At 31.2% G+C, this 23,786-nt stretch overlaps 1 protein-coding gene and 1 long non-coding RNA gene across 14 annotated transcripts in view; one reads left to right on the forward strand and one right to left on the reverse strand.

Annotated features, from left to right (window-relative positions):
- LOC145278071 (uncharacterized) overlaps positions 1 to 23,786 on the reverse strand; it is a 176,933-nt gene that overhangs the window by 132,022 nt on the left and 21,125 nt on the right. For both annotated transcript variants that reach the window (XR_013868329.1, XR_013868330.1), the window contains exon 2: positions 22,841 to 22,934. This is a non-coding gene — a long non-coding RNA (uncharacterized LOC145278071). The remainder of the gene's footprint in view (positions 1 to 22,840; positions 22,935 to 23,786) is intronic.
- LOC145278069 (uncharacterized) overlaps positions 1 to 23,786 on the forward strand; it is a 373,119-nt gene that overhangs the window by 15,076 nt on the left and 334,257 nt on the right. The gene's annotated exons all lie outside the window — the stretch shown is intronic.

Genomic DNA, 23,786 nt, shown 5'->3' on the forward strand with positions numbered 1-23,786 from the left:
ACTATTTTAAGTGTGAGAAAAATAGGTCAATGTAAGGACTCGCCCTAAAACTACTTTTTAACATCACCTCTACTATCTTTGTGTTGGCTGTTCATCTGACAGCCATGTACTTTCGGTGTGAAGTAAATTAGTTTTCCCTCCAACATACGTTTGATGCTAATTTGCTTTGTTTGTTTGTTTTTGTTTTTTTTTATATATATTTTATCAACGCGTCCATTGTTCAGCAGCACACGTCATTTGGTGATGAGGATGGTTTATTATCCCACTACTCGCACATTAAAAGAAATTATTAAAGCAGAGGTTCCCAACCAGAGGAAATTTACTTCTAGAGGTTAAAAATATTGGTAAATTTTCAAATTAGGTCCATCTCCACAATTTTCTTTTAAATGACGACTTAGATAGGTTTTCGACTATGCTGAATACGAAAATCGCATTGAAATTTTGCAGAAATAAGTAGCTATCGAGATATAAAGTTGTATTATGCATTCTATTCTTTGGTGGCCATCTTTTTTACGCGCGTGCAGTGTCAGTCATAGATGAGTATATTTGTTTATGGCGCGCACGCGCGTAAAAAAGATGGCCGCCGAAGAATAGAATGCATAATACAACTTTTTATATCTCGATAACTACTTATTTCTGCAAAATTTCAATGCGATTTTCGTATTCAGCATAGTCGAAAACCTCTACAAGTCGTCATTTAAAAGAAAATTGTGGAGGTGGACCTAATCTAAAAAAAATACCAAAACATTATATAGTCGGGGTAAATAATTTAAATACCCGATAATTAAAAAAATAATTTCTTTCCAGTTGTATCATGTCTAAGAAACGTAATAAAAATTCACTTCATAATTTTTTTTATTTAGAAAACATTTGAGTTTTTTTTTTATTATTTTATTTTATTTTTTGTTTTGTTTTTGGTACGAATATATAATACTATTTTTATTTTATAAAAATAAAAATTACAAAAAAAAAAAGTCTTAAACAATGAAAGGATAATTTGTGACCTTGTTTTTCTGTCACTTTATGATGGCTATGAAATTTTTGTATTGGTAAATGGAGAAATGCATAAAGCCGAGGGGGGTCAATGATGGAAGAAAAGTTGAGAATTGCTGCAATAGAAACAAATGGTACGAGTCATTGTTCACACGAGTTCCCGCCATGTCTATCTAAGAACTCTGTCAGACACAGAAAGTTCACTTGTGTAAAATTTCATAAAAAATCGTTTAGGAGTGCATAGGAAACGAACTCCCACACAGTTCTGTTTATATAATAGTAGAGATATTGACAAGCTATATTTAATGATCTTAAGCATCATTAGAGTAATTTATTAGTTTGTTTGTTTTTTCTGTGATCACTATTAAATAAGACTCCGAATATTAATTATATACTGACTGGTTTAGTAAACGGTATATCAACCTCGGTCGATCAATTTTATGATAACGTGCAGTCAAACTAGAATATTTCTTCCTAATTCTGTTTAGTTGAAACCTAAGATCGTTTTATTTACCTTTGAGAAATTGTTTGTAGTAACCAGGCGCAGTAACGTGTGTGCGTGCTAGACTTTTTAACCGTTAAAAACAGGCAAAAGTTAAAGCCCGTTGATTTAGAATGACTGCTTTATCTTGATTTGCTTTTATATTGTTAAATTAATGCTAATTTTTAATCAAATATGAATCCCTATCTTTGCGTCGGACGGATACGACAATACATAGTTCGTTACAACTCATAGTAAAGGTCTGTGCAAAATTTCAGCCAAATCGGACCAATAGTTTTCAAGAAAAAGTAGAACAGCCAGACTAAGAAAAATATATATAATTATTTCCACAGCCAAACAACGTTGCATCTTACAAGAGCTATGACAGCCAACAAACCAGAAGTCTAAGATTCGAGTTTCGCTCTCATTTGGGTTCATTGGTAGGGCACATTGTTCGGCTGTGAAAATAATTATACCATCTCACATCATGAAAATTATATATATATACTAGCTGGACGCCCGACATTGCCCGGTCGTACAATATGCTTAAACATATTTTAATTTATGCAGATTTTTTTATGTATTATAAAATCAATCTTTTGAATATTGTATATTACGAGGAATAATTTGCTCTAATTTGCCCACCCTTCCCACCCCGCCAAAAAAAAAAAAAAAAAAAAAAAAAAAAAAATTAAGAGATAATGTTAATCAAATTCCGTCTGCGTTTGTTTACAATATCACGTCAACTGATATTTAGGCTTGACGATGAGTCGCTTCTAATAAAATTTTAGTTTTAAAATATGTAAACGAAGAAATAATTTGTGGCGATTTAAAATGGTACCTCTTTATATCGTAACTCGTTAATAAAAAAAAATTTAAATTAAATGGTAAGGTACACCCAGACTTGAACATGGGATCATTCGACCTGTAGTTGAATGCTCTACCACTGAGCTATATCTTCAGATTATAATAATTCTGTTTGAAGGAAAAATGATTTGCTGAGATTTTATTATCTCCCTTAGCGTGTGTATGTAAAATATTTCCCTGTAAAATTTTTTTTATCTATAAAAAAAAAGACTATTTTTAGGATCGTTTTCGATTCTCGATACTTATCAGCTGAATTTCTGTATAACATATCTAAGAACACTGCCAGACATAAATTACCTTTGTGTGAAATTTGCAAAATATAGGCTCAGCCGTTTTGGAACCTATGAAGAATTAGCTCGCACACAGTCTCTTTTCTAAGAAATATATTGTACAATATTGCTAATGAATTTAATATTTGTACAAATTTAATTTGAAATTAAAAACATCGATCAAAATAATCCTTCAGTATCCAGTGTCTAGCTCATTAAAGTGCTCTCTCTCTCTCTCTCTCTCTCTCTCTCTCTCTCTCTGTGTTCGCCGAGGTATAGCCATCCTATGTAATTCTAAGAAATCAACCCTCTCGGGCTTTATTTTTTCACAATTTAAAGAAGTTATTTTATTGCTAATCGCTTTGAGGCGCCCACACGGAGGAATGCCGATGGGGATCCTAAGTTTTTTTGTTTGTTTTTTCCCCCAGGCCAGAGTGCTCTTCTTGTGTCGCATCATTCCACCGCGGGAAAGAGATAAATAAAAACAGTTCTTCAGGTAACCCACGTTGTCAGGTCGAACGGATTCCATTGAAAATGAACAATTACCGTAAGCGGATCAAAATTATTCCCATTGTTTCATAAAAACTAGTAATATTCCGATCCGATTTTAAAATACAGAAATTAAAATCCACGTGTTTTAAGAATTTTTTTTCTTTAAGAGGAAATTTAAAATCTTCGACAAAATGCAGTCAAGATTGCACAGTTTCTTTTCATAAAAAAAATTGACAATCATTCATTACCAACAAATATTAAAATGGGTATCCATTATTTAACGAAGTGAAACGCGAAAAGCGAAATCTATCCGCACGCATTGAACAAGGATAACTTAACGCATACGCGTATAAAATAAATATATGAATACACGTTAGAAATAGTAAGCATTTCAGTATTTAGGTGTGTACACACGCACACACCCGTTCACATACACCTTTCACGATAAAGCTAGAACCCAGAATTAGATAGAATCGAGCAATTGCATCAACAACGGGCAACGGGTTTGGCGTTGTCCGTTGTCGATGCAATTGCTCAATTCTAATTCTGGGTTCTAGCTTTATCGTGAGAGGTGTATGTGAACGGATATATATATATATATATATATATATATATATATATATATATATATACGGTTAAGTTTACCAAAATGATCCAAGATGACAAAACTTAAGTATATTATAAATATTAAAGAATTAATATTTATAAAATAATCTCAACCAGATGTAAAAAAGCTCGATAAAACCAAATAGGAGATAAAGCTTATAATAAGAAACAAGTAGTTGTTAAAACATGTTAACATGTTTTAACAACTACTTGTTTCTTTTATATATATAATATATTTATATATATATATATATATATATATATATATATATATATATATATATATATATACATACATATATTTATATATATATATATATATATATATACATACATATATTTATATATATATATATATATATATATACATACATATATTTATATATATATATATATATATATATACATACATATATTTATATATATATATATATATATATATATACATACATATATTTATATATATATATATATATATATACATACATATATTTATATATATATATATATATATATATATATATATATATATATTTATATATATATATATATATATATATATATATATATATATATATATACACTAGCAGGCCGCCCGACATTGCCCGGTCGTAAAATACGCTTAAATATGATATTTTGATTAATGCAAATTTCGTATTTATTATCTTAGACCCAATATATAGTAACAATTTAAAAAAAAAATAGGATTCATCGCCATCGAGAATCCAAACCAAAACGTTTAGCTTACGATTTACTTTTTCTTTTGATGTTAATATCTGAGCTATGGAGACGCGTTTGCTACAAGGTTAAAAATTTAAACATGAACCAATAGCTATTACGTTACTCATACATAATCGTAACACCGTCGTTCGACCTTCACCTCGCACATTCTAATTTTTTTTTCCCTCTCACTTTTGCATTGATTTTTTTTTCTCGGCTAAAACCCAAATATAAAGTTTCGCATAGGTTTGATTACTTTATATAAGTTTAATGTCAGTAGATCGAAACTGACAGAAGTTTAGTAAGCAAATATTTTTAAACAAATGCATACACGCATACATAAAAAGAGGTTTGTGTTTAATGTAGATGTTATTTGTTCTGGTTTTTGCGATACTTCTTTTGAAATGAATCATACGAAATTGCATTTTTACCTAAATGCGAGTTGGGAATAATTTTCCTTTGGACCAATTTGGTACCCCCAAATGGGGAGCGGTATATGTATTATTTTTAAATATTATTATCCACTGACATGTTTCGTCGTTTACAATTCATCAGAGTGGCTGAATCTAGCGAGATTCGAAATCGGGACCCCATGGACTGAAGCGTGTACACACACATATATATATATATACACACACATATTAGGGGGGGGTGATCCGACGTTGCCTGGGATTGAATGATGATCAACGAATGTTTCACCTTCCATATTTTTATTGTCATCAAAACTGGTGAAATCGCCCGTTTTAAAATCAAATCGATTGATTGCCTGCTCTAGTTGGGGACCCATCACGGTGCACCGGAAGGAAACTTAACATGCATCCCCGCAGTAACATAGTCTATAATATATTGTATCTACATTGCATTGTAGAAAACCTACTGTTGATTTTATGAAATTATTTTTTATATGCATAACGGCTGGGATTAAAGTTTAAAATGCAAAAGTCGAGTATCATCGGTCAATTGTGCTATGAATAAAAAAAACATTCATTTCGAATGCGCCGCAGTCATATCAAAGAACTTACTGTTAATTTCATATGTCTGGCCTTTCTGCTTGTGTTTGCGTTTTGAAATTAGGATACATGATAAAGTTGAATAACGCGTTGGTTCGAGCATGCGTATTATAAAGTTCCGCGTTCCATCCGGAGCAAAAACAGCAAGACGATATAGAACATCAGCTGAAACAATAGCATATGGCCTACGCAATGGAATATAGGCAGTCCTGGGCCTCGAAAATCAACAACTTAGACCATTCCTGTAATGATCCGGCCCTTGTTTATTTTGCAGTGGAAATAAAGTTCTGTGTAGTTCTCGGAGGTCCACCCTCCCAGGCCCCTTTTTTTTTCTTTTTTTTTTTTTAATTTACAAAGGCATCACCACTTATCAAGGCCCGGAGGCAACTCGAGGATACGGGTTAAAGAGTGTACCGTAAACAATTGAACAATAAAGTAATCGTTAGTAATGGAAATTCGGTAAATTTGTTAACTTATATGGAACAGCTCATCAAAAACTTGTTTACGTTAGACTTGAAGACAACCATATTGTAGTCAGTTGGAAAGCAGGAAAACGAAAGACAATTCCACAGCGTGCAGGTCTAAGAAAGAACCTTTGTTCATGGAATCTACGTTTAGGTTTAGGCACAGATAGTGGGTGAAATTATTGATAGTGTTTTCTGCTAGACGGGTGTTTCTTGTGAAAATTTTGGCGAGGGGGGGTATAGATTGGAGCTTGTCTTCTGTTTTATTGCTAATCGCCTGAGACACTCTAACTGGGGAATGCTGACTGGGCTGCCCAGGCACTTTTTGCAGGTGAGTGCCACTTCTCGGGGGCGCTGTCTTCTCAATTCCATTTTTCGACCGTGGTGTCCAAGTCCTTACAGTGGGAGAGAACTAAATACCATGGACTGAAGGATTCGATTCAAAGTAACCTGATGTTTCCAGGGATATTCTAACACATCCGGTGTATTTTATCATACAAAAATTTCCAATTATTTAACCTGTGTAAAATAACTAATGGAATTATTTTTTACAATGAACATACAATTTTGACTCAACTGAAATAATTTTTTTAAAAATTAAAATAAATTTCCTGAAGACGTCAGAAAATTTTATGGAAATATTCGTGAAGCTAACAAATGGCCTGAATTTGCTTTTGTCATTTTTAATTGATCAGTTTTGTTATTAATCACCTTGCACATATTGACTATATCTAATTCCTAAGATGAAACTTAGAAGGAAAAATAGCAAGACTCGAAACCATTATCCCAGTCTAAATCTCGAAAATCCACACACACACACAATGTATGATCAGTGGATCATCCAAACATGTGCCTAATGATGACCTTCAAAGATGAAACACAGACGTTTCTCTGTAGCTTAATAATCATATATTTATATTAAGGACAATCCACACAATGAGTACGTACAGAAAATCTATACACAATATATTATATCACTTTATTGCAAGCATATACACACATTATAAACACACATATATATATTTGTATACATAAATATGTATATGAATGTATTTATATACTTATATACAGAAATATACATGCATACACATCAACACGTATACATACATACTTATATATATATATTAGACGTACATACATATATGCATGCATACATATAAGTGATAGGGCGATTCAAATATTTTTTTACCGATTCCGAGACAATTCCGATTCTGTACTAAATTCCTGATTCCGATATAATTACCGATTCCGATTCTTTATAAATCTCTAAATATTTAACTAAAACGTTATTATTGTTTTCCCGATTGTCGTAAAAATAAATGTTAAATGTGCAGATATTTTCTCGAACGATAAAAAAAAACACGTGTTGGGGTTCAGCTATAGATTTTAGTTTTATTGGTAATTTAAAATAATAAATATTTATTGGTTTGAATCATAAATATAGCGGAAATTATAAATCATATTTCATAGTGGAAGATTTTGATTTAAATAAAATCAAATAAAAAAGACACTTTAAAGAATCATCAGAAAATCAACACACTGTTCTCTAATTCCGATACAAGTTCGGATGCCTCCATTTTTTTCCGATTCCAATTAATAGTCCCAACACTAATACACATACATACATACACTATTAGAGTGGTTAAACCATCACATAGTCAGGGCCAAAAGAAATATATAGTTAACTAGGTTGTAATTCACTTAATTACAAATTTCGGTTAATTAGAACTAGATATTTCTTTCAAATATAACTTAATCCTAAAACAGGAATATTTTAGTATGTATTTTTTACGATTTAAGTATATGGGGATTACAAACGTTCATTGGCTCAGTTTTAATATAATAATAAACATATACAACATTAAAGTATCTTCAAAATCGGAACAGGACCGAATCAAGAAAGCTGAACGTATTTATTGAGTTTGAATTTTTTTTTTTTCTTTTCTTTCTTTTTTTTTTTTACTTTACTCTTTTTCATCCTAAACAACGCGTAAAAGGCTACTATTTGAGATCGTGTCTTTCAGGAAATTGTGGGGAGTTGAGCAGCGAGATGTTTGTTCACATTACATTTAAACTTTTGCAAGTTATTTCAATCAGGGAAGCGGGAAGCAGGGAGGTAATTTCAGAGTATCACAGACGGAAGGAAGAAAATATTAGAGTAAAAGGCTGTCTGGCATTTGGGGATCTCTACATTAAAGGGGTGAGATTTTGCTGCTTGTTGGGTTGATCGGGAGTATATACGTTTAAGAGACAAAAGTGCTACAACTTAATCAGGACTTTCCATTAAAGTACTTGTAAAACAGGCACATGGAATATTGCGGCGAGGAGATAGAGGTTGAAACTTTGCTGCTAGTACGGTACCGTTTAGACTTAAGGCTTGAAATGTATTTATAGCTGTGTGTGTGTGTATGTATGTGTATGTGTGTGTGTATATATATATATATATATATATATATATATATAAAAGCTGAACATTTTATTCATGCACTTCTGACGATCTGAATGTTCCGTGACCCCCACCTTTACATTGTAAGATCAGTCTTTGTTTACTTACCGAAAATTAGAGAATTATCCAATGCATTATATACTTTACTAGCAGGGAGATCCGACGTTGCCTGGGATTGAATGATGATCAATGAATGTTTCACATTCTCATATTTTTATTGCCATCGAAATCAGTGACATCGGTTGTTTGTCAATCAAATCGATTGATTGCCTGCTCTAGTTGAGAACCCATCGCAGTGCACCGAGAGGAAGCGCCACATGCTTTCCCGCAGTGACTTAGTTCAGAATACATTGTAGTCTACATTGCACTGTAGAGAACCTACTGTATATTTTATAAAATTATGTTCTATATATAATGGCTTGAATTAAAAAAATGCAAAAGTCAAGTATTATGCTTTAGGTGTGCTTTAAACAGAAACATTCATTTCGAACACGCTCCTGCCATATCAAAGAAACTACTGTTGATTTTATGTCAGGCCTTTCGGCTTGTGTGATAATAAAACTTTTACAAATGAAATTGTGGTGACATGTTGTAAGGTGTTAACTTTCGTCAAAATCGCCTGTTCCTTCTTTCATCGGATTATTTCGATTATCGATACTTATCGGAGGTATTCCGATACAAAACCTATTGAAAAAAAAAAAAAACATTGCCAGTACCTTCGTGTGAAATTGCATAAAAATCGGGCCAACCGTTTTCGAGTGCAAAGAGAACGAACACACAGTTCTTTTTATGTAATAGATAAGGAATACAAATTTTCAAATTTAACAGCATAGCTATTTTCAAACGGCTGGAAGTCTGGTAGATTTAAGCTTGGATCGAATTAACACATTCTACACGTGTGCAACAGATGTGTCTGCGAAAACACTTATTCTTTTTTAATATTGTCACTGTTAAATATTTTAAGAGGATAAACTATAAAACTAAAGAGGTCTTCATATTACTGCTGTCCCAATCCCTGTCAGTCAAAGGCTACGATGACAAAAGATTGGAGAGATTCCTGTTGCTTTCATTCAATATATTGTGTTCACGTGTTATGGGATGATCCAATATCGATTGTTTTCTAAAACAAAAGCGACTACACTTTGATATCACATGCATATATTATTTGATGTCAGCAATTGAAGTGATTCAAAAAAGAAAGAAAAATAGACTTTTAGGCTTAAACACAATTCATAAATTTTAAAATTTGAACTTTTTATTTAGAATCATACGTCATGATCAACATTTATATGTCGAATAAGGTTTAGCATAGACAGCACTACAGAGACGGTTCTACTGAGGCCAATTCACTTTTCATCTTATAGTACCTCCTTTCTATAATGGATTGTTATGAATTTGTGCCAGTATTTGTAGTCGAGAGTGTATGTGTAATATATATATATATATATATATATATATATTATATATACATATATACACACACACACACTTTTGCTGGCAGCATGGTCGCGCCATAATATCGACCAATGACCATCTTACCAGGTCAGTAAGCCCCGCCTTCGAGACACATTTAAAAATAAGCGTATGGGATTTAACGATTTAACGGTTTGTTAAGTTACAATATTCTCCTCCTCCGGTTGCATTTTATTCTCCTCCCCTTCCCCCCCTCTCTCTCTCTCTCTCTCTTTCTGCGTCCAATTTTTCACCTCATATTCTTATTTCATCATTTGTGTGTTCGTGATATATATATATATATATATATATATATATACTAGCATGTGTGTGACAAAATATAAAGAAATTAAAAAACATTTTTACATGTACATAATCTACACCCTACTTTTTCATCAATTTATTTTCAAATCAAAATGCTAGCACTGGTTTAAAAAGGTTATATTTGAAACAAAAATACCCGAATCATTTCACATATATACTAGCAAACCGCCCGGCAAAAAAAAAAAAAAAAAAAAAACTCCTGCGCCACAATCGAGAATCGAAACCAAAACGTTTAGCTTACGATTTACTTTTTCCATATGACGTGTAAAACGCCTGAGCTGCGAAGACATGCTTGCTGCAAGGCTAAAAATTAAAACATGCACTAATAGCTATGTTTTTTTTTTATTCGCTCATACTTTTGCACCAATTTTCTACGGCTAAAACGCAAATATAAAATTTCGCATGGGTTCGAATATCTTATATATAAAGTTTCATGGCTGTAGATCAAAAACTGACAAGAGTTTGGTAGGCATAATATATATGCATACATAAATATATATAGAAAGGAGTTTCTTTACTATAAACTTTTTACGCAAATATTATGCAAGTATAAATCATGTAGAATACCTGTATGAATATAATTACACGTGATAGTTAACTAAAGATGATTATCCCATAAGAAAATCGAAAAAAAAAAAAAAACTAATAGGGAATTAATTAAAATGAATGTTTAAAAGAATATGCAAATTAGCTAGATTTTTTTTCGGAGGAATACAATTCCACGACTCGTATAACAAAGTTGTATTTTTTTTTTTTTAAATTATAGAAAATAGATTTTTAATATGAATACCAATACAAAAAACAAATTTATAAGAGTATAGATATATTTTTCATTTCAATATCAATTGTTTCTTAAAAAAAAAAAAACAGGACCGATAGCCATTAGTCGCGTGCTCTCGTGTAATGTGTGAATGTAGGATTGACATGAAATTCTTTAAGATAAACTAAAATGAACGAAAAATGGGCTGAAATGACTTAAATAAAAAAAAAAGTAAATGACTTAGAATGACTTTAATGAACTTAAGGATGAATTGAATGACCTCAAGAATGACTTGAATGCTTAAAAAATAACTGGAATCCTTCAAAAACAACTTGAATGATCTGGAGAATGGGTTGAATGGCTTTGAGACTGACTGGTTGTAAAGTGGGTGATCATTTTACATTAAATTAATACAGAAAAGTGATCCCCCACTTTATATCACAAAGTTACAAACATAAGTACAGCATGTAGTAAGAACAGATACTACACTTTAATCTTGGCCAAAAGGTCAAGAAAAGGGTATTTATTTGCTCCCCCACCGAGCAAATTAGGCACAAGGCCGATTTTTAATGTGAGGAGTGAAGGGGAAATGGGGACCAACTCACCGGGGAGTAGGGGAGCTGGATAGTGACAATTGGTATGAAGGGTTGCCCCTACATTGACTAAGGTCTTATATGTGGAGTTGCCTCACATATGGTCTTTGCTTGCAGTATCTGCCGGAACAGATACTACACTTTGAGATATTAAATCTTTTATTCAGGAAAAAAAAAAGAACATGAACAAAAAACTTAGGCACAAGGCCAACTCAAAAGGGGGGGGGTGCTGCTGAGGGTCGTTGGTCATCCTTGTCACTCTAGAACTAAACAAAAGTTTCTCTTAGCTAGAATCTTCTTTCACCATAATACCGCATTCGCCCTTTTGTATTTTGATCTTGGCCAAAAGGCAAAGAAAATCTTAAAAGCTAAGAACAGCATCTATTAACAACTTATCTTTGATCTTAACCAAAAAGGCCAAGCACAAAAGTGTTACGGACGGACCGACTTATAGAGCCGCTTGCACACGACTAATAAACTTCGGTAACCTTATGAAATTGTAATAAGTTAAAAAAAAATTGTATTTAACCTGGTCTTTATATTCTTCTTCTTATTCTTATTATCATTTAAATGCCAGAATATGAGTTAATGTTAACATAATGTTCAATCTCTTGTTTTATAAAACTTCGTATTTTTATAATAAAAAAGTGACCTGTTGGGTCATCCATTGTGTTAGTGTTAGCTGATCGAACCAGAAAAAAAAGTTTGTAAAGCAAATTAAGTAAAGACTGAAAAGAAATCTCAAATTAGTCTGTCTGTCTGTCTGTCTGTCTCTCTCGTTAAACTTGCGTTGATATTTCGTATTTATAATGGACTATTCCAATCTTATTTTATAGTTTTATTACTTTGCCTATTAATAAACAAAAAGAAAGGTTGCGTAAAGCAACGTACAGTGAGAGAGTGAGAGTAATTGGCAGAAACTTGCTGAATAAATAGCAAATTGCAGCTTACTAAAACAATTAAAATAGATTTCATTTACAAACGTAACTCAATCCCAAAACCAAAGAATATTTTAACATTCAGTTTTGTGTTCCTAAGATATGTAGAGAAAATGTATTGTGGAAACTCGCTTTGATTAACTCGGCTTTACTATATGTCAATAGATAACTCAAATTCATGAATATTTTAATTTTAGCAATGAAGTCGTGAATAGAATAGAATGACTTCTTGGCATTCGGGCCAGGATCAAAGTGTAGTATCTGTTCTGGTGCTGCATTTCACTTTATTTCATTTCACTTTATTGGTCTCGGTTAGTGGATGACTTATACATTTTTTTATATTTGTTACTAACCAGAGTGCCCCTTTTTGGGGAGCTGGTTTCTCCCCCTCTCCACACATTAAAAACCGACCTTATGCCTGCCTCTACCCACGTGGGGAGGCAAGTAAACAAAATAAAATAAAGTTGTTTATTTTTCATACAATTTCATGAATAGCGGTATAAAACTTTATTCCATAGAGCTAAAGTATCATGCGAGCACATTTAAAAAAAGATCACATTTTAACCAAACGATTATACAATGACTATGCACGGTTTAGTGAGCGAGAGACACATTAGCGGTAATAATGCGTTTTTCTTTATTTTTTTTTTACTTGCGAAACAGATAAACATTTGGGTTTACTTTACAATCCTCAGAGGTAGGAAAAAGTGATAAAAAGAAAAACAAAAAAATATCAAATAAATGTTACCAAAGGCAAGTGTAGTTACTTTGCTACCGAGCTGGATAAGTTTATAGTGTTTTTAAATCTTAGTATGACATTCAATAGGTAGGTTTCTACCACCATCGTTTTACATGACATGAAAGATGTTAAAAAAAAAAAAATTTTTTTTTTTTTTTAATCGCGTTCATTTTTTCTTGTTCTCGCGTAACGCTCGACACTACTTGTTTTTAGAACTGATTAAACATGAGTAAAAACACTAAAACTTTTCTAAATAGTTGGATAAGTAACTTCTTTGGCCTTTGGTAACACTTATTTGTTTATTTATTTATTTATTTTTACACCTTTTATGTACGTGTGTGGACTATAAAAAAACCCAAACATTTACACCAAATATTTTTTTAAATAAGAGTTAAAAGATTCAAATATGTCTTAAAGAGGTTCAAATAGATGTTAATAGATGATTAAAGAGGTGAAATTTGCTGGTGGTTTCATGGCGTTCAATTACAATATGGTAACCTTCAAGTCCAATGTAAACAAATTCTTGTTGAGCTGTCCCCTTAAATAATCCAAATTCTACTCAATTTACACCATTAATGATTACTAAACTACCAACTTACATTCGTTAACCCTTATCCTCGAGTGGCCCTTGATAGGTGGTTACTCCTTTAAAAAAAAACTCTTTAGTTCTTGTGCTTAAATTAAATGGTATGAGTTGTTTTTGTTTTTTTCTAATTTCAATAAATGACAATGAAACTTAATATGAGCTTCTGGCAGTCTCTATCTCTACAATTATATAAATACAACTTTGTGTGTGAGAGAGAGAGAGATCGAGATCGTTCTTTATAGACTCCGAAACGACTGAACAGATTTTCTTTGAAATTTACAGAACTTTAGTGTATAAGTCTGGGAGTGATCTTAGTTAAGTTTTGTCTCAGAATACCCCCGATAATTACATATAATCGAAACTGTTATTTTAATTTATCTATCATCAATAAATCCATTTTTTCCATGCAGCCACTTCGCAACAATGATAGAACAACGGGCCGTGAAAATTCTATTGTGGGTAAGTTGATAGTGTTTTTTTTTTGGGGGGGGGGTATCCATGATGTGGTCTGTAGGTTCAAACCACGCACGTAAATTTTTTATTTTATTTTTTTATTCGTTAACTGGGAAAAAGTTTATATAAAATAATTTTATAAAAGAAACAGCAGGTTCTCTAGAGTGCAAGGTAGAATAACATGTTTTGGACTAAGTTACTGCATGGAGGCAGTAACTTCCATCGATTTTGATGACAATAAAAATCTTGGAGTGTGAAACACTCGTTGATCATTCAATCCCGGGCAACGTGGAGTCTCATTGCTAGTATAATATAAACAAGTATTTTTTTGTGAAAATCCGTATATAGAAAAGCAGACAACAGGCACCTCCAAAATTCACCACAGAATCAACCCCCCATATGTAACACGATGTAACTTTATTAAAAGTTAATATCATCGATAAAACTTTTGTACCATTTAAAAGAAGGGCAAAATAAACTAGTAATGATTTTTTTTTTAATTTTTCATCGCACGAAAATAATGAAATTGCAAGACGAAAATCGTGTTTACATAATTGGCGCTTTAAAATAACGTTCCCATGTAGTAAGCATTTCGAACGTGAAAACATACTGGTGTTTAATAAATCGAGCAAAAATCAACTAATGGTAAGATTTTCGTGAACTTTTCGATATTTATCCATTTTAGAATGAAATTATATATAAAATGCTGTTTCCTAAAAAATATATGAATAGAAATACTTTATTTTAGTGCGTGTCCCCCCCCTATTTATTTTTTCGCAATTTGAACAAAATATATTTAAATCTATCGAAAGTTCTATTTATTATGAAACATATGAGTTCAAATAAGTAAAAAAATATTTAATTTTTAAAATTTTAAATACACGTATTGAACAAAAACTTACCTTGAAGTTGCAATTAAAAAATGGATATAAATTTAATAGTTTTTTTGTTTTTTTTAATAGCGTTTTTTTTTCTTCTAATTAATATATGCTATAATCAATTGAATTGTCAAGAAAAAGAAACTTCCTAAAAAATTTTTAAAAGATTAAAACGATTAAAATTCCATTTCAAAATGTCCCGTTACAACAGATTTTTGTGTTTAATTTTTTTTTTATAAGTTTTAATATAAACATGGCTGTTGTCAGCTAATTTATCGCCAGATTAAAACCGATTTGAAAAAATGGCACAAATATTAGGCATTTTGTAAACCTCATATTTTGTTTGTCTCTTTTTACCAAACAAAAGTATGGAAGCCGGTAATTAAGTCGTACATATTTAGTAAAACCGTATTTCATATTTAATATACAAATGTTTATATTATTAATCGTTAAACTGTGTAAATCTTAAAACATAGCAAAATTATAACAAAGATTAATTATCAATTGCAGTTTGAAGAAGATAAGCAAAGGTTTTTAAAAAATCATTAAGTCGCTTTTGCTTTTCCATAGTTCGTATAGTTAAAGTCTGACGTCACGAGAACATGCGCTCCATTTTTCATAATCGTTTGGCAGACCCTAGCGGGCAATAATGCAGCATATTTAACAGCCGAAAAATCGAAAACAAACAAAAAATATTGCAAATAATTTTCATCAAAACGCAAGAAAATTTAATTTTCTATCCACCTGTAGAGTTTTTATATTCTGAAAGTGTTTTAAGGTTTGTTTTTTTTTGTTTTTTTTTTCAAGATTTCGTTGATGTGTTTTTTGAATAAGTAATACTTTAATGTGGCTGTCATGGTTTCTGGGTGCTAGCTTCTACGTTATATAGTTAACAACGAAGAAATCAAAAAGAAAATATGGTACTCATGCAGAGAGTAATCCGTGGTGAAATAATAACGTTATTATTTAAAAAGCCATTCTTAACATGGGGAGGGGGTGTTTTGTACCTATTTTGTACTTTAACCTTACAATTGAATAAAAAAAACAAAACTTTAAACGTGGAAATACGATTTTAAAAAATAGCGCGGATCAGTAAGTGCATTAGCACCGAAAATACAAATGATAACTGTCACCAAACGCATTTAACTTTAAGTTTTGACAGATCTATATATTTTTAACTTATTGAAACTGTTTGAAAGATTTTTTTTCTTTATTACAAAATAAGTTGTATCTCGAAGCTGATTGTTCGACATTTTTTTTTAATCTATAATTCTTCGAGGCTTCGAAACAAATTCTACAAGAAAAAATAACCACATACAAAAGCTTTCGGGATAAATAAAACATTGTAAGTCGATAAACACTTCTATTTTTTAGTTGAAAAAAAAAACGTTACAGTTTCATAAAAGAAAAATTGGATTCCAGTTATAATTTAATTACTAAACGAAATTGTAATTAAATATTGCTTTCAGAATCATCAAAAATAACTTGGGTACTTATGCAGAACACAGACCGTGCTAATTTCTGGGTAGAATTTTGAAGTTAAATTCGATTTTCATCGTATATTTTGTTTATTGAATTTACTTGAGTAAAAGTACAAAATAATCCCCGTCCCTCCCATTGTCAAGTTTGTTTCAAAATGTTATCATTTCAGCACGGTTGGCAATCTGCAGAAATGAAATTAAGAAAAAAAAATTATCCGGTCAACACACAGTAGATATAACCTGTGTGTATATATATATATATATATATATATATATATATATTCATAACAAAATAAAATGATTTCTCGGCCGACGACCCCAAAATCGAGAGATTAGAGCGTTCCTGTGATTACCTGTTCATTGCAATGTAATTCTGGTTTTGTGCAGTTAGACCCAATATAATAAAGTTAAAAAAAAAAAAAAAAAAAAAAAATGACTCGTGCGCCACCACCGAGAATCGAAACCAAAACGTTTAGCTTATGATTTATTTTTTCCTTTGACGTTAATGCCTGCGCTATGAAGACCTGTTTGCTTCAAGGCTAAAAATTAAAACACGAACCAATAGCGTTATGCATGCATATTCGTAATGCCGTCGTCCGACCTTCACCTGTCAAATTCCATATTTTTAATTTTCACACTTTTACACCGATTTTCCCCGGTTAAAGCCCAAAGTTTCGAATAGGTTTGAATACCCTATATATGAAGTTTCATGTCTGTAGACCAAAAATTGACAGGAGTTTGGTAGGTAAATTTTTGTAAACAAATATATATATACGCATACATAAATATATATAGAAAGAAGTTTGTGTTTACTATAACCCTTTTTTACGCAAATATTACGCAAGTATAAATCATGTAGAATATCTGCACGAATATAATTCCACGTAATAGTTAACTAATGATCATCCCATAAGAAAATCGAAAAAAATTAATAGTGAATTAATTAAAATGAATGTTTAAAAGAATATGCAATTCCACAACCAAAGTTGTATTTTCTTTTTAAAATATTAGATTGGTGCAAAATAATGTTTTTTTTTTTTGTTTTTTTTTTTTGTTTTTTTTTTTTTGTTTTTTTTTTAACTTGAAGTTGAACGTCAAAAAACGACATTATTTTTGTGACAACCTAATCAATAGAAGAAAGGGTTTTTAATACGAATACAAAAAAATTATAGGCGTATAAATAAAATTAGTCAATTAGCATTTAGAACAATTTCTTTAACCTTCTGATGTGATATTTCTTGACCGTCGGGATAAAATCAAGATGTAGTCTCTGTTTCGGTCGAGAGAGAGAGAGAGAGAGAGAGAGAGGGGTTACATTTTCTTAAATCTTCTATTTTATTTTCTATGGGCCAGACAGCTCTGAGTAGCCCAGCTAGCTAGTATAAACCATTGTGTCCTGGGCTGGTTTTATGCTGAGGTAAGTGTATTTTAGGGAACTATTGAACATTTCCGTCATGAATTGATAGATGCGATCCGATAAGCCCAACAAGTAAGCGTGAATTTAATCGTTACACGAGTTCGACAATCAATAGCTCTAGCGGGAAAAATCTGTCAAACACAGAAATGGATAAACTGATTTGGCTCATTACCAAATGGAAACTAATTTATTCTTAAACTAATTAAGTAGAAAATAATGTCGATTGATTTGGTTTAAAAGTACGTAGTGGTGAACGTAAATGTTTACTTTCTTTCCACCTTAATATATCTTTAAAATGACGACTTTTATAGTTTTTTCGGGTATGCTGAAAAAGAATATCACATTTAAATTTGGCGCAGACAAGTAATTTTCTGGATAAGACCTTTTTCCAATGTATCGCTTAATATCAGTAGCGTTCACCATTCTTAACATGGGAAGGGGGTGTTTTGTAACACCTATGCGCATTAGTACTTGTTCAGTTGAGGGAAAACATGGCCTCTGGTAAAAATAATGGATTAAATTGGATAATAAAGGTTTTAATATCTAAAAAAAACCAAAAAAAAAACCTACTTGCTTGCACCAAATTTAAATGTGATGTTCGTTTTCAGCATATCCAAAAACGTTTAAAAGTCGTCAACGTAACCGTTGAATGTTGGTGACAAGAAAATTAAGTATAACTTGGTAGGCGTTGGATATAAGTAAAATTATAAACTGTGATTTTATTTTATCTGTTTTATACATTTTTGCTGACTATCCTAACCCGGGTAAATAACAAGGTATAAGTATTTCCTTTTTCATATCGGTCTCAGCTGTCTTTATATATATATATATATATATATATATAATTCAACTTAATAAATATAGGGTGTCCCAAAAGAAGCCGAGTCGTTATACCACCAAATAGCGGATATTTAAATTCAAATACGTCAGTTTCTTTTGGGACACCCTATTATTTGTCTACTGTAGACAAAGAGAAATTAAATACCCCCTCCTTTTTTTCTTTGTAATATTTATTCCTTAAACGTACATTTAACGTATTTTAAATTATAACAATTAAAAGATACGTTTTTAAAACGATCAGTTAGTGACTGTTTGAAAATAAGACTTAAAAGAAAAAATATTACATAAAAATTTTTCATTGCACCTGCCAGAGTCCATGATAAAGGTTACTCTCTAAGCACACACACATTATGCATCCCGTCATGAAAACGTTATGAGGTATAAAACGTGCCAGACGAAATCATTTAAAGTGTTGAGAGGAAGCGAGAAAGCAAATACCAATTCAAATACCCCCCGTCGTTTGATATTAATTTAGAAAGACATCCACTTTTTTTTTATTATTATTATATAGAATTTTAAAAAAATTCATCTTAGCATTTTTCATTAATATATTTTCTGTTTCAAGAAAATAATCGATTAGTTTTAAACAAACAAAAGAAAACATTGTATAACCAAGTCAGCTAGCCAGCGATAAACCCACGTAAAATAGTAACAATCTCATTAATATAGACACAAGAAGCTCAAAGTGACAGGTGCTTTCCAAGTTTTTTTTTTTTTTTCTTACCAAATTTTTCAAAAAGATTTATAAACTTAAATATTTTTTAATTAGCTATTTTAAATAAATTATTAGGCAATCTTGACAATCGTATGTTGAATAGAAAACACGGCCACCTGAGACTGACGTTATTTGGGTAATGAAAAATGCGTACTCCTGATATATGAAACGAAATACGTTTTAAAAACCGCATGAAGTCATTGTCATAAACATCATTTACAAAACTTGTTGCTTTTGGTTAAGTACGTGATTGTTAGTTTTGAGGTTATGAGCGATTGTTGGGATTAGTTTTGTGATTTTGTATTTATTTTTTTGTGGGAGGCTCGTTTCCGTATTTTACAATAAGTTACAACTTACATTGAAATAAACTAAATCAAATTTGGAGATTTGACTAATAATTAAAAATAATTGAATAAAAATCCTTGTGAAATAATTTAAATTGCCGCTTGAGGGTGATAGCTTCATATAAGTATTTTTATTAGTCAAAATAAAGTTACGACTTTTTTTTAATGATTCCATTTTATTTTAAAATAAATTTTACTTGCTTTATTCAAATTCTCGTTAAATGAACGAATCTCTGAGATTTCGGTAAAAACAAAATGTCACAAAAAATTCTTTTTGCATCAAAAACTATTAAAACGCATTTCATATATCCGCATTTCGCATTTTTTATTTCTAAAGTGACGTCAGAATTATATTTGCTACAATACATTTTGCCTATTGGAAAAACAAGTTGCTTCAGTGGAATTATTTGTGCATATTGTTGGTCTACAAAATAAGTTACAAATATTTTTTTTATTTATTAATATTTTGAATTCAGGAGTAACCAAGCGAGCTAAGGAAATCGTTTAAAACTATTTTTTATGATACTCTTTAGCACATTCGAATTTAATTTTAGATTTTACTGACTACATAAACTAATTAATCTAGTATCTGCTGCTTTTCAAGTTTTTATACGTCAACCACAATATATATATATATATATATATATATATATATATATATATATAAATAAGTCTTGAAGGAACTGTGAAATCCTTTCAAATCAAATAAAATACTTGAATAAAATGAGCAACGATTAATTCAGATTTATTTAAAATGAATTCACACACGCAAAAAAAAATATTGTTCAAAGCCCAAAATCAACAGAATTCCTATATTTCTCATTTCAACCTTTATTTAATGAAATTTAGGTAGCAACACACCTACTTTAAGAAGTCAAGTACTCTATGAAGTTTTGGTTCTATTGTTATTACTACTTATATTTATTTGACGTGCGATGGTTATTTTAGTTGGTTTCCGCACTGGAAGATTTTCCTTAAGAGTTTGATTGCTTTCATCATTACCATGCGTTGTATGGTGTCAATCCTTTCTTTCGGTTTCAATTTCTACCAGGTTTTCCCCTCCCATTTGTTTTCTTAACTGCCCCTAGTGCTCCTACAATTATTGGTATTGCATAATTATCTTCATGTTCCCTGTTGCTTTCAGTTCTCTGGCAAGTTCTCATTTATTATTTTTTAACTCTTTGATTTTCACCCTGTGAACTGTTGGAACGACGAAATCTACGATTTGATAGAATTTTTCCTTTTTGCTGATTATTGATCTCCTCGGTTTCCATGTTTGGATGCCTTTGTTTATATCTCCACGTTCTAGGGTATTTTATTATTTTCTTTTTTTACTATTGTGTTCCTACAAAGTGCATACGTTTGGATTTCCCAACAATTACATCTGTGTATTCATAGTATGGTTAGTTTGCTGCATTCTCTTATTTGATTCATTGTTTCGTCCCTTTGTCCACAATCTGTATTCATTTTTTTTTGTTTTTGTTTTTTTTTTCTTCTGGATTTGTCTGTTTTAGCTTTGATATAATTCATTCTGATCACATTTTTTTCAGCTGTTAGCCGAAATTATGTAGCTATAAAATGAGAATGTGTGTGTGTGTGTGATGACACTTCTCAATCTATATTCTCAACGAACTTTTGATCTACAGGCTTGAAATTTAGTATATAGGGTATTCAGACACGTGGAAAACTTTTTAATCTGTTTTCATCCGGAAAAAAGGGGTGCTAAGGAGTCAAAAGTAAAAAAAAAAAAAAAAAAAAAAATGGTATGTCGAGGTCGCTGGATTTTTATGTTTGTCAACTGTTTCACGACCGCACATGCACCGTCGTGAAACTCGCATACACATGTCTCAGTGTCTTTCCGTTGTTTTTGGGGTTTAATAATAAATAAGGAATCTGCATTAATTAAAATATAATATTCATGAGTGTTTTACGACCAGGCAACGCCAGGTGGCATGCTAGTAATTTTATAAAATCATCAATAGGTTCTCTACAGTGCAATGTAAACTAGAATTTGTAGACTATGGGGAGATATATGAAGCTCCCCCTCCCGATGCACCGCGGCGAGTTCCAGACTAGAGCAGGCAATTAATCGATTTAATCGAAAAATGGGCGATTTTACTGATCTCAATGGAAATAAAAATATGGGAAAGTGAAACATTCCTTTATCATCATTCAATCCCGGGCAACGTTGGTTTTCCTTGCTAGTATGTGTAATATATAAACGCTGATTTAGAGATAAGACATTTTCTTTCGGTGTTTATGCACTTATGTTACCGTGCTATTTTTAATAATCGTATTTTCAAGTTAAATTAGACTTTTACGATATCTTTTTTTTTTTAATTATTAAATTGTTAAATGAAAGTACAGAATACTTACAAAAACCCCTCCCCTCCATATGTTAGGAATAGCCTTCTAAAAAGTAACGTTATTATTTAAGCACGGTAACATAAGTGCATAGGGACATTTTTCTTTCTTTAAAGAGCAACCCAATTAGTGCGGCAAGAATTCTTTTTTTATTTTTTTTTTATTTACCGAAATTGTAACAACGACATCAAGACGATATGCCATAAATATACCTTTTTAATATTTTAATTATAAATTTAAAAAAAAAAAAACTAACAAATAAAATATGGTAAATATTGTTGAAAACTATTTACAAAAATAATTTAAAGTTGATTTTCAAAAACTATTTAATCATTAACTGCTGTAGGATATTATGGTAACATTTTGTAAGCGTTTTGATTGTCGTTTCAATTAAGTGTTATTCATTTACATAATTTGCAAACATCCGTACTATTTCTATTCAATTTAATAAAAACCAATGCTACAAATACTGACACGACTACACACTGGTTGTATTTGGTTGCGGGCCACATTTTAGAATTGATTTTTCATATAATTTATATGTTTACAAATTAAGCTGATAGTCAACATAAATTTTGTAGAAACATGGAAAAGCTATACATGCATACATCCAATGAGCAAGTTAGGTCATCGAAGTGATGTTTAGCATGAGTGGTAATCTGGAAATACCAGGCGCTGTATGTGGGAAGCGTCGACATCTCTCTGAAAAAAAAAAACAAAAAAAAACTGGGTATACCTTTAGAGTATATGTTCAGTATGACAAAACAATCACTTTTGTTCTCAATTATGTGGCATAGCTCTCCAGAGAGAGTAAGCGCGTAAGCAAGTTTAGGTGAAAAACCAGTAAAATAAAACAAAATAATAAAAAGGACTAATCTTGACACATTACTGCAGTTTTACGAAAAAAAAAAAAAAAAAACAATTGTAAGAACCCCATTTTAATCCTGTTCGTCTGTATATACTGAATATATTCCAATACATACAAATACACGAAAGGGTTTACGTTGCGAGTGAAACAGTCGCATTTGCCAGTCATTTTTTTTTTTTTTTTTTTTTACCCGTGGCGACTAGAAGTAATAAAACGCTCATCTTTAGACGATTTTTTTTTTAAACCACCGACAATCTTCCAAAGGTCATTGAGTGAAAAATGTCTTTTTAACCTTTGTTTGTTTGTTTTTTTTTTGTTTGTTTTTTTAATAAAACAAGCAGTCAAATTATTTAAATAATAAAAGTTTATCATAATGATATACTCTAATTTTCGAATGTTTATACCTTCAAATCTTAACATAAAATTCAGTACATATTAAGAATTACTTTTTAAAAAATACAAAAAAATCTTTATGATGTACGTACTCGTCACAGAACTAAGATGTCATGCTCCAAAAATCATGTGGTTTGGCTAGTGTAAATGAAAATCTTTAGTTGTCAAAGGTCAACTAAAGATAAATTTGTTCGTACAGCCTTGATATGACCGATGAATACGTTTCTGACAATCTTGTCTACCGTGAAATTGCAGAAAATCTTCATATAAAGGCATTTACTTGTTGACAACCA

The sequence above is a fragment of the Euprymna scolopes genome, chromosome 6, assembly GCF_053919585.1.
Source record: "Euprymna scolopes isolate OS-2025 chromosome 6, ASM5391958v1, whole genome shotgun sequence".
Taxonomy (NCBI): domain Eukaryota; kingdom Metazoa; phylum Mollusca; class Cephalopoda; order Sepiida; family Sepiolidae; genus Euprymna; species Euprymna scolopes.